The sequence below is a fragment of the Neovison vison genome, chromosome 11, assembly GCF_020171115.1.
Source record: "Neovison vison isolate M4711 chromosome 11, ASM_NN_V1, whole genome shotgun sequence".
Lineage (NCBI taxonomy): Eukaryota > Metazoa > Chordata > Mammalia > Carnivora > Mustelidae > Neogale > Neogale vison.
Genome location: NC_058101.1, coordinates 106,740,660 through 106,754,215, shown reverse-complemented (window position 1 = coordinate 106,754,215; position 13,556 = coordinate 106,740,660). Strand labels below are relative to the sequence as shown.

At 35.8% G+C, this 13,556-nt stretch overlaps 1 long non-coding RNA gene and 1 pseudogene across 1 annotated transcript in view; one reads left to right on the top strand and one right to left on the bottom strand.

Annotated features, from left to right (window-relative positions):
• LOC122889337 overlaps positions 1–13,556 on the bottom strand; it is a 61,989-nt gene that overhangs the window by 27,161 nt on the left and 21,272 nt on the right. The window lies entirely within an intron of this gene.
• On the top strand, positions 7,630–8,371 carry LOC122889336 (annotated as a pseudogene).

The window sequence follows — 13,556 nt, the reverse complement described above, 5'->3', positions numbered from 1 at the left end:
GTGCTATGTATGATGAATGCTGTGAAATGTGTAAGCCTGATGATTCACACACCTGTACCCCTGGGGCAAATGATTCATTATATGTTAATAAAAATAATTTTAAAAAATCCTCTAAGGGGCACCTGGGTGGCTCAGTCATTGCGCATCTGACTCTTAATTTCAGCTCAGGTCATATCCTCATGGTTGTGAGACAGAGCCCGCGTTGGCTCCACAATGGGCATGAAGACTGCTTGAAATTCTCTTTCTCCCTCTCTCCTTATCCCCATATTCTCTTTTTTTAAAGAATAAAACCAAAAACAAACAAAAACCCAAAAAACAAGAAGCAAAACAGCTCCTCTGAGACTCCACGAGAAATACACATGGAAAGTGAATTCTCTCTCTTTAAAGAACAAAAGCAAAAACAAAAACAAACAAAAAAACCCAAAAAAGAAGAAGCAAAACAGCTCCTTTGAGACTCCATGAAAAATACACATGGGAAGTGCACAAAACTACTGTCTCCTTAGTTCTCCCACCTGTCTTCTTGAGGTTCTACCTTTAAAAACATCCCCCCAGTATTGTCCAATTTGCTTCTTACTTTTGACTTTAAATAGAAGAAACCAAGAATAGTTTTTGTATGGGTATAAATAATGAAGAGAGGTCATAAAAGAGGTACTTATTACCTTTCAGTGTAAGAATGAGAATTTTTGTCATATGTAGAGAGAATACTTCGAAAGGCTTAGTGCTTCAACTTCATGTGACATACTTCTGAGGAAATAGGCTCCCTCTCACCCCAAATGGTCAGCATGGGCTGTTTCAGCTAAGGTAAAGATGAATGCTCAGTGGTGATAAGACCACTAGGTCAACTAAGATAAGGAGGTGTGCTCAGGGGCACTTTGGTGGCTCACAGTGCATCACACATCTGACTCTTGATTTTGGCTCAGGTCATGATCCCAGGGTCCCAGGATTGAGCCCCATATTGGGTTCCCTACTCAGCCAGGACTCAGCTTGACTCCCTCTGCTCATGCTCTCTCACTCTCTCTCTCTCTCTCTCAAATAGATAAAGAAATACTTAAAAAAAATGTGAGTGCTCAGTTGTCTCCTCCCCTCTTTCCCATCAACCCTCCTTCTCCTCCTCTTCTTTCTCTTTTTTTGTGTACTTTTTTCTCTTTTTTTTCTTTCACTGTTTAAGGTCTATTTGCTGTTTTACTTGGCATGACATTTGGATAGCTGGTTGCAAAGTTTGCAGGTAGATTTTTCTTTTTACATTATATGGCAATATATGCTAGCTACTCTGAAGCAAATAATACATAAATAAGATCCTTTAGAGCAGTTTTGCCCTACTGGATCTCTCTCTTTTCCTCCCCTAAACATGTCTACCTTATACTAATGTTTTGGAGATTTTTTAGAGAAGGAGGAGTGCTGAGAAAGAAAACTTGCTGAATAATAACCAGTTTTAGCTGATGCTTGAAATTTAACTATTAGAAAATCATTCTTCCCTAAGGCAATTTTTATCCAGGTTGTTCCTTAAAAATATTAGACTAACAAAATATTATGCATTATTATAAGAAAAAATTAATTAGGTAAGTTCCTGCCATGCTGCAAGTGACAACAAATGTCTTCTCTGGAAATAAGAGAATTAAATTTGTAATTAACTCTGTACTAACGGATTGTAGTTCCTTTCTTTTTCTTTCTTTTTTTTTTTTTAAGATTTTATTTATTTGACAGACAGAAATCACAAGTAGGTGGAGAGGCAGGCAGAAAGAGAGGAAAGGAAGCAGGCTCCCTATTAAGCAGAGAGCCCGATACGGGGCTTGATCCCAGGACCCTGAGGCTTGATCCCAGGACCCTGAAATCATGACCTGAGCCGAAGGCAGAGGCTTTAACCCACTGAGCCACCCAGGCGCCCCTATAGTTCCTTTCTTGAGATAGCCTCAGGAGATACAATTTTTTCCCTATGTAACTATGAATATTTCTTTTCTTTTAAAGATTTTATTTATTTATTTGACACAGAAAGGGGGGAGAGAGAGAGAGAGAGAGAGAGAGAAAGCACACAAGCAGGGGTTAGTGACAGAGGGAGAGAGAGAAACAGGCTCTCTGTTGAGCAGGGAGCCAGATGCAGGACTCCATCCCAGGACCTGAGCTGATCTTGACCAGCACCACCTCCAGCTCACAGGGCTCCAGCAGAAGGAGAAGAGGGGTAAGTAGGGAGTTCTCAGTGCCATGCTCATAGAATATGACTGAGGCAAACAGACCAGTATGGCTACAAAGCCACTCACAAGAGTGCTCCCTCTACTGCACGGGCGAAGAATCCTCAACATTAGCCCTGGTACTGTGGTATTCCATGAAATTAAACATTATCACAAGTCACTGAACTTCTGATTTGCAAACATTCTTTCCACTATACAATGCTAAAAACTGTCCACGACTTCAAAACCCACACTTCCAGGGTGCAGGTACTGGCATTCTGCAGGAGGCAAGTGAGGCTTATCTTGTGGCCCTTTCTGAAGACACCAACCTGTGTGCTATCCATGCCAAACGTGTCACAGTTATACCAGAAGATATCCAGCTAGCACACCGCAGACATGGAGAATGTGATTAAGTACCATTATGATGGAAAACATCATTGTTAAGAAAATAATTCTCTTCTTCCTCTTATTGATAGTTCTGAACATTAGATTTTTTTCCCCCCATGGGGTCAAAAGGTACCTAAATATATGGCTACCAGTAGAAAAACAGGAGATAGAAATGAGATATTGGCAGTTTTTCTATTTTCATTTGTGTGTGAATTTTTAATATAAATATGGATATAGAAAGCATTAATGCAAGTGAAATGTTTCAGTAAACATGCTTTAGCAGTTCAACTTTATAATAATTATAAATAAGCCTGTTACATTTTTCTGGAGAATGCCATGATTTGGATTTTTTACAAGTAAATTTCTTATTGAGGGCAAAACTAGGTGGTATTTGCAGCACTTTTATCATACAGTAGATTCCATCCATTCACTATACTTTCCTGAGATGTCCTATGTGCAAGTAAATATTTTTAATATTGTCTGTCTTCTGTGCTGTTCCTGTAAGTTTACTATTAAAATATATTAAACTACAAAAAAAGTTATACATGGACTTTCAGCTATGTGGGGGTGATGGCATCCTTAACTCCAATGTTGTTCAAGGGTCAACTATATTTGTTTTACAATCAGTTGAGTGTTTTACTTTATAACCAGAGTTGATCAAATGTAACTATGGCACCCACCAACATAACATTTGTAAAAATTAGAAAAAGAACACTATCTTGTTGTGTCATTTATATATACAAATATATAGATATGTCTTCATTTTATTTATTATTTATTTCCCTACTATTCTCCAGACTACAAGCCACTCAAGGAAAGGAGCCATGTTTGTTTTGTTCATTGCTATATTCCTGTATGTCCAGCATCTTAATTAAATGAGACAGTGATATAAATGCCTCAATTCTATGCATACATATGTATACACACATATACATACATTCACACATATGTGTACAATACAGATATAGACACATCTTACATATTTATACATACTATATATATGTATATATAACCAACAACATATACATATATATACACACATACACACACATATATTTGTTGGTTTGCTTGTTTCAACCACACACTTAATTTTAGGAGTGTGGGAAGATAAAAGGTAAAAGGTATGGAGTGAGATAAGAACTAGTTCAGAGCTAGGAATAAACATGATGTAATAAAATTCAAAGCTATTTCCCAAATCTTCACTGTAAGCAATAATTTTAGCATCTTTTATCCCTAAATCTCTATTTAGAATATTTTTAAAATAGCATAATTTCTAAATGTTTCCACACTTTCTCTTAGAGATAAGGACAGTCAGTTTAAATGTACTATCAATAAATCAGGGAAGGGGAAGCAGGAACAAATAACCATCTGTGTACAGCATATAGATTATCATCCTCCTAGTAAACATTAGCCAGGTGGAGAGGAAAGTGCATGGCTTTAGAGCAAGGCAGTTTCAGATTTAGATCCAGGCTAGAACACACTTTCTACAGGAAAGCCTTGGTCAAATCACTCTGACCTTCAGTTTCCTCTTTGGAAAAAAAGGGATGATAAAACCCATCTCAATAGATGGTGTGGGGATTAAATGGGATGAAGTAGGGAAAGCAACCAGCATAATTCACAACATATGGTAGATGGTCAATAATTGTCCCCTTTGTTTTCTTGCCCTTGTCAAGGAAGATGTGCTTTTCTAAATAGATTTGATTACATTTTTTTATCATTGTCCTGATAAATCTTTGAACAAAGAGGGTCACTATTTTTAGCAGCTTGCAAAAATCTCTATTAAAGTATCACTCTCTGTTGTAAGTGTTCACTCGAGGATTGGATATGGGTCTACACTCTGAACATCTCCAGGGCTGCACTATGTCTGTTCAGCTCTGTATAGCACTATGCCTGGCACACGGTGGATACTTGATAAATATTCCTTAAACAAATATATTATAAAAAGAACACAGAATATATGACAGGTCCTAACTGACATCACTATAAAATTCACGAGAGTCCCCTAGGCAGCCATTTCCAAACTTGGCTGCACATCAAAATGATGTGAAGAACTTGTGAAAAATTGAAGTAACAGCCATTTGCAATCCTCTGTACCCAAAAAATTAACAGGATTTAAACCTGGAGGTTATGGGGCAAAATAATTCATTTTTGTTTTTGTTTTTTAAATATCCTGGGTAATTCTGATGACCCTCCCGATTTGGAAGCCCTTGTCTAGTAATAGGTAGTTACCAAATCATGCTTCTTAGGCTGGCTGCACCAAAACCATCTGGAGTGGGGGCAGCTTAATGAAATGCAGATTGTGCAAAACAAGGGAACCAAAATCTCTGGGAATGTGTCCTAATCTGCATTTTTCATGTACCAGAAAAATTTGGATCAATACCAGGAAATTTGTGAACCTCCATGTTAAGCGATTGGAATATTTCTCAATTTCTTAAAATTGAGAACGGGAAGGGAATTCAGTGATTATTTCCCAAATGAACAGCAGAGCCTTTAGAATCACCAGAGCAGGTTTTCTTCAAAATAAGCATCACCTTTCAAATTCTAATGTGCCTTGGGTGAGGAAAGGGGAGAGCCTCTATGTTGAATTGTAAAGAGACTTGAGAGGCTTATGATCATCTGGCCCATACCACTTTTGGAGCCACTTTTCAGAATTTTAACACATTGAGAAAAATATCATGTGAGGTATGATTTAGAAAGTTTTACCTTTTTGCTAATAGGACTTTACTAAAGAAATGTTACTTTTTAAAAAAGTTGTAACTAGTGTGCAAATGGGATAAATCAGCAGCAAAATTTGTTTTGCAAAGATCAATGCTTCACTATCTTTTAAAAAATCCCATCTTTCCTAATAAAGATGCAAAAAAAAAAAAAAAGCCTCTACTGATTGACTCAAGAAAGATCTGCAATTTTCTATACCTATCTAACTTAGTCTGAAGACTTCTAATTCTTCCCAGTTTTTTACCTATTGGCTCAGAAATAAAACCACTGTCAGTCCTTGCAATGAAAAAAGTCCAGAGCTGGTGGAAAACAACAGAGCAACCTAACATTGTGCATTAACTTATGAAGTCCCTTATGATACAGGAATGACTGCCCTGTTTTCAATGAAAATCCAGAAGTGCCTCCTAGCAGCCTCTTGGGATAAGCAAAGAATATAATGTTCAGTAGTTTTCCTTCAGAAGGTCAGAGTAGGTATGTTCCTCCAAATCTTCCTGAGAGCAAGTCTTTTTATCTTCCCAATTTTTCTCAAAAAGAGCTTAGAGATGTAAATATGATGTGTATTAAAATAAAAAATGTTAGTGACAATGCATTACTATAGCTAATAAATTTAAATACACATGTTATTTCTTGGCATTATGACATATGTCAAAGTCATTGATAGATGTATATCTATAGATACATAGATATATTTACTAAAACATAAAACAATTGATAGATCCATATATATCACCAGTATTTTTGGAATTTTGACATTCCTTGGCCATTTCTTCCTATGAAATTCTAAATATATCACAAAACGTTTATAAATAGTGAAGTAGCTTAAAGTCATTTTTGTTTTGAGAATGTGACATTTGACAATGATCTCCTAAAATAATTGGAAGCATCTCAGGGTATTCAAGATAAGCAAAGACTGCATGGGGAGAGCTCTGCAGTGGAAATTGTTCCTCAAACTAAATGTACAAATGAGTTTCTCTGCTGGTTGCCTTATCTGGCCTGATAATTCAATAGCAATAAATGTGAAGTCCAGCCTTGGCTTCCCATCATTCATGCAGCCTTATTGTAAGACTAGTGTATAAGTGGAAATATATTGAAAGAGGTGTTATTTCCAAGTTCTAGGGTAAAATCTACTAAATAGTATTTATGTATTATGGTATTTAAGTATAAATGGTATTTCAAGATGTGAAGGTGGACTATTTCTTGGAGATGTGTTTATATACTTTTCCTAACTTTCTCCTTCTCCCTTTCCAGGTACATGATATTGTTAAGTAGATGAGAGTCAGTGCTACATTTTAGGACCTGGGAAATGAAAGGCAAAGAGGCAATATCTACACTATTATGGAAATATCTAGATTTCTGGCAGCTAACCAGATATCTTTTCTCCTAGTTTGCAGCTTGGGTTTTCTTCCTCTCAACAGGGTCTTTCACAGAGCAAAGTTTTTAGTTTTGATAATGTCTAATTTTATTGACCTTTTCATTTATCAGTTGTGCTTTGGGTGTCATATGTAAGAAATTGTCACCAATCCCCACCTCCTAAAATTTTTTTCCTGTATTTTCTTCTCAAAGTTTTATGGTTTTACATTTCACATTTAAACATATGATCTATTTTTATTTATTTGACAGACAGAGAGTGTGCACCTGGGAGGGTTTCACAGAGGGAGTGGGAGAGTCTCAAGCAGATTCTGTGCTGAGCACAGAGCCTGACACAGGGTTCAATTCCATGACCCTGAGATCATGACCCCATGGAAATCAAGAGCTAGATGCTTAGCTGACCTAGCTGCTCAAATGCCCCAAATCTATGATCTATTTTGAGTAAATTTTTGATTACATTGCTTTAGTTTAAGGTCCCAAATATGTATTAGCCTATAGGTGGCCAATTCCTCTGGCACCATTTATTGAAAAGACTATCCTACATCCATTGAATTGCTTTTGCATCTTTGTAAAAAATAAGCTGACCAGTGTATTCTGCTGTTGCTGTCAAAAATCACCACAAACTTGCTGGCTTAAAACAAGAGTAAACCAAACTACCATTACAGCCATACGACCAGGGCTATACTACGGCCAATGCTCTGAAATCTGCGGCCCTAATCACAGCTTCATACCCATTGTTCTCGAGTTAGTACCTCTATCGCACTTTGAAAAATGATCTGCCTCAATATTATAAATTCATTGAGAAGCTAAACAGCATTAACCTTTTAAGTTAAAGATTGAGAGCGTAAACCTCTCCTCAGTGACATGCCACAACTAGATACTTCAACATGATTTATCACAATCTTATCAATAATTATCACCCTATTTTTTATATTCCAACTAAAAGTATCAAAATACAATTTTCCAGAAAATCCTGAACCAAAACTAGTGGCTACATCAAAATCTATTACACCTTGAGAAAAAAAATGAACGAAAATCTATTTTCCTCATTCATTACCCCTACAATAATAGGACTCCCTATCGTCATTATCATTACCATATTCCCAAGTATTATTTTTCCCTCGCCTAACTGACTAATTAATAACCGACTCATCTCTATTCAACAATGATTAGTACAATTAACATCAAAACAGATATTATCTATTCACAACCAAAAAGGACAAACTTGGGCACTAATATTAATATCCCTAATCCTATTTATTGGGCCTACTAATTTATTAGGCCTCCTGCCCCACTCATTTACCCCTACTACACAATTATCTTTAAACCTAGGTATAGCCATCCCCCTATGAGCAGGCACGGTAATTACTGGTTTCCGGTATAAAACAAAAGCCTCTTTAGCCCATTTCCTACCGCAAGGGACACCACTACCCCTAATTCCCATACTTACCATCATCGAAACTATTAGCCTATTCATTCAACCCATAGCCTTAGCCGTACGATTAACAGCCAATATTACTGCAGGCCACTTATTAATTCACCTAATTGGAGGAGCTACTCTAGCCCTAATAAACGTTAGTACTATTACAGCAATAGTTACTTTCACTATCCTTGTCCTCCCAACCATCCTAAAATTTGCAGTAGCCCTTATCCAGGCCTACGTCTTCACCTTGTTAGCAAGCCTGTATTTACACGACAACACTTAATGACCCACCAAACACACTCATATCATATAGTCGACCAGAGCCCATGACCCCTGACAGGAGCCCTCTCCGCCCTACTCACAACATCGGGACTTGTAATGTGATTCCATTATAACTCATTATCCCTCCTAACCCTAGGTACTACAGCTAACATACTGACTATATATCAATGATGACGAGACGTTGTCCGAGAAGGGACATTCCAAGGCCACCACACTCCCACCGTCCAAAAAGGCTTACAATACGGAATGATTCTCTTCTTTATTATCTTAAATATTATCTCTTCTTTATTATCTTAAACATCTGTAGGTCTGAAATACAATTAGTCTCACTGGGCTAATTCAAGGTATTGTCAGAGATGTACTCTTTCTAGAGATGCTAAGGGAGGTTTTTTTATTTGTTTGTTTGCCTTTTCTACCTTCTAGAGGCCACCTGCGTTCATTGGCTCATGGCCGCTTCCTCCATCTTCAAAGCTAGCAACGTAATATCTTCAAATCTCTTTTTGACTTTAAATCTTCTGTGTCCCTTTTCCACTTAGAAAGACCCCTGAAATTACACTTATAAAATCCAGGATATAATCACTTATATATAATTATATTATGACTTATATAATCCAGGATAATCTTCCATTCTCAAGATCCTTTAATCACACCAGCAAAGTCCCTTTTTACCATGTAACCTACCATATCACAGTTCTGAAAATTGGGTATCTTTGTGGGAGGCCATTATTCCACTGATTGTAGTTGTACTTATGTGGGTTTATTCCTGGGTTCTCTGTTCTTGTCCCTTGATTTATGGATCCATCTCTCTGCCAATATCTCGACTACCTTAGCTAAATAATAAGTTTTAAAATCAGGTAAACTGATTCCTCCCACTATATTATTCTGTTTTAAAATTATTTGAGAAATTCAGATTCCTTTGACTATATAAATTTTAGAATAATCTTGTCTATATCTACGTATCTCTGAAAAATTGTGCTGAGATTTAGAAATTGTGTTAAACCTCTATATCAATCTGGAGGAGATTTGATATTTCTAACGTGATGAATCTTCTAATCCATGAACAGGGTATGTCTATTTTTTTTAGATTGTATTTGATTTCTTTTCCTCAGAATTTTGTAATTTGGTACTCAAGGACTTTACATACTTTGTTAGATTTACAACTAAATATTTCATTCTTTGTGAGCAATTGTAAGTAGTATTTAATTTTGGTTTTCATGAGCACATTCCTTATATACAGAAATATAATTAATTTTTAAGTTTATTCTTATATCTTATGACCCTACCAAACTTGCTTATTAGTTTTAAGAGTATGTTTTTGTTGCTGATTCCTTGGGATTTTTATGTCATCTGCAATTAGGGATAGATCTTTTCTGATTTATATGCCTCTTCTTTCCTTTTCTTGCTTTTTTTGCACTGGCTAGAAATTCCAGTACTATGTCGAAAAAAATTGGTAAGATAGGAAATCCTTGCCTTCTTCCTGATCTTAGAGGAAACTCCCCCTCTATTCCCAGTTTTCTGAGACTTTTTATCATAAATTTGTGTTGAATTTCATAAAATGCTTTCTCTGCACTAGTTGATCTAGTCATGTGATTTTTCTTCTTTAGCTGTTAATATGATGGCATGTATTAATTGATTTTTGAGTGTTGGACCAGCTTTGCTTTTGGAGAAATTTGTCCATTTCATATATATTATCAAATTCATGCATGTAGAGTTGTTGGTAGTATTCCCCTCTATCTTCATTTCATAGTTATCTATGATATTTTATTTACTTACTTAGAATATATGTTTTATCATAAATATCTCCTTGGAGTATCTGAGATATGCATAATTTAGGTGATCATTCTCAAACAGGTGTCACAGAGTACCCAGTTTTCTACAGAAAAATGAAAAACTGTTTTATTCTATCTTTAGTATAGATAGTAAAATTAGATATGGCAAAAAGTTTGTTACAAGTCCTGACTGCCAGAAGTATTTTGCAAAAGCAGTTGAGATTACATTCTAATCCTTTATGCAAAAGACAACCAGATTCTTTTCATAATATATGATACACATAAATTTACTTCTACCTTTTTATTCTGAATATCCCAAGTATATGAACTCACTATCTCCCTCCAAAAGCTATAACCCATCTTATTAAAGATGAAAACATATTAGTGTTAACAATGATTAGGTGTAGCTGTATTTTCTTATAGGAACTCTATTTCATAACAAATCACAGAGTGACATAGTTTCATGTTCTGCAGAGTTTTGATTTCTTATTATCATTTACACTCACTTTCAGTGTTGCCTAAGGCAAAGTTGTGGCCTTGGTAGCACAAAAAATGTACACTTTTATTACAGGCCAGAAAAGCTGAAATACTTATAGCTTTATACTATGCTCATTTTGATGAGTATCTTAGGAAGGGGATAGCAGATACAGTGTTTTCATGCTCCTGCTCAGCATTTCTGTACGAATGGAGGCGTAGCTCATTAACCAGCCAGAGCAGTCTACTCCAGAGAGTAAGGCAAAAGACCGTTATTCATTTTAACATGATCTTTCAGGCAACTATTTCCTAACCTGAAACCTTACCTACAAGATGAAGCCCACCAGCCTTCCCTATCCTATATGTTTTATGAGGAAATTATTTAAAAATAAAATGAAATAAAAAGCATGACACTATTAGTTTCCACCTAAAACTTATAGATGGTCATTGATAGGTAGCTTTTAAATAAAACACTATCTGGAATTGAAAGCTTCTTTTAAAGTATCTAATAGATTGATAGCAGAAAAATATTACTGCAGTACCATTACTTTTATAGCCATATTGTATAAAATATGCTGAAAACTGTACATTGTCAGATTTCAAATTAATCTGTGGTTCTCTATGGTTCAAAATTGGTATTTTTAAATGGTGAAAACACTTGTTTATTATTATGATTGCTATTATGATTCTACTATAACTTTAAAAAGGTTTATCTTAAATAGGATACTGTAGTAATCATATTTATTCATTCACTCATTCCACAAATATTTCTTGAACACTTAATAAGTGTCAGCCACTGTTTTTAGCTCCAAAGATAAATGGAAACAAGAAAGTCAAAATTTTGCTCCCACAAGGGATGATAAAGGCAGCTAGAAATGTACAGACAAACATTTATATGCAACTGCACACAGAGTACAGCAATAGGTGGTTAGATAGAGAACACCTGGTAACTAATTTAGATTTTTGCGTGAGGGATGGCTTTTCAAAGAAGCTGATAATGTGATCAGCGATCAGCGACATGAATTACATAAAGAACTCAGCTTTGTGAAGCTGGGACAGGGAAGGAACATTCCATGCAGGCAGAGTTGACCCCATAATTTGCAGAGCCCCTTGCAAAAATAAAATGTGGGACCTCTTGTTCTAAAAGCTTTAAATGTGCTAAAATATAAAGCTTTCTCATTTCTTCCATGGTCTTTCATTGGACTTGTCATAGTGTTTTTTATTTGTTATATCAATATTATTGATATATAAGTGTTATTCTAAGCAAAGAAAATGAACATTTATAAATTATTAGATAAATGTTATCATTCATCTTTATATCGTGTTGTGCCAGTTTTAAATGCAAAAGCAAGAGAATTTAACTCACAGGTGGTATCGCCTCACAGACGGCATCATGAATATTGCACAATTTTTTATTTCAGAGATTGTATATAACATATATCTTTAACTCAGACCAGAAGCATTGTACAAAATGTTTTACTTCTTGATAGGCACACATTCTATAAACATTCTTTAACTTAAGCTTTCTTGTAAGTAAGGAAGGACTAAATGAAGATGAACATGGGTTAGTTACCCTATTTTTCTCTTTCTATTTCATGATTCTCAGTGTAGGTGGTTAGCTTATACAGGGAAGATACATGAGCAAGAAAGGTTATGGACAGGGCTCTTGGATTATTCATGCTTCTTGAAACATCACTATTTCCTTTCACTGTTTGAAGCAAGTTCTGATTCTCAATAGGAGGTGTGTCCTTGCAGAGTGGTCAGTGTTCCTGTTTTCTCAGTTCTAGACATGCTTACCTTGTACTTACTTTATGTCATAATGAACCTCTACTACACACTGTAGTTCTACCAAAATTCTGTGCTCATGGGAAGCTGTAAGTGCTCCATGCAAATGAGGTGACAATGAATGACGGAAAAATTGTATATATGAAATATCCTCTGCTCACCCATGTGCTCTACTGTATCACTGAATTTCACTTAAACAAGTTAAAAGATAAAATTATTTAAAAATTCAAGATAGCATCAGTAGAGCATTAAACCAAATATGGGGCCCTTTTGATAACAGGGCTCTCTGTGATTCCCCAGGTCACACACCCATGAATCTGTCCTTCTACGCAGATCAAGAACTTGTGTGAAATCCTGAAAGCAGAAATGAACTCATCAGTTTTTAAATGAGAAAGCAGGCCATTGAAACTTGGTGGGTGGAGAATGGAGGAGATGAGGTCAATGAGGAAGAAACTAACAGATAACATAGGGCTTTGTTTGCCAGGTTAAGAAGTCTGATGTTTACTCTAATTTTGATTGGAAGCCACTGGAATATTGTAAACTAGGAACATCATGGTCTGATTTACATTTTTAAAAGATTACTCTCCTGTACAATATGATGTAATCTCAGGGAGGTAGTGACTTGAACTATTTTTGGAAATAGTATAGATGGAGAGATGTGCAAAATTTAGGATATGTTTTAGAAGTTGAGTGAACTTGGCTTCTGTTGGGTTGGTTTATGGTTAAGGGGAAAGAGCAAGAAGAGATTATTAGGGTTCTTATTTTTCCTTGTTCAATGAGGTGAGGAAGACTAGTGGTAGGACAGGTCTGGTAGATACAGGAAATTTTTTTTTGGCCAAGGTGAGTCTGAGTTGCCTGCTAAAATTCCAAGTGATTTTGCCAAATTAGCTATTTAGTGGAAGGCCCAAGAGTTGGTGAATAAATAAATATAACTTAAAGTAATACACAGAGAAAACTTAGAGAATTATGGGTTATTCGCCACTCTTCTCTGCATGAGAAGTGACTGGCTCTTCTTCAGATGGTCAGTTTCGGTGTATAAGCTAACAAGGTCAGAAATAAAATCTTCCTTTTCTTTCAGAAGGTCTGCAGGTTCATCCGTTAGAAAAGAAACATAATCTTATTAGCAGCAAGTCACATAGATTCTGGAATTCATAAAGGTGGTATAAAATTTTGTTTTAATAATTATTA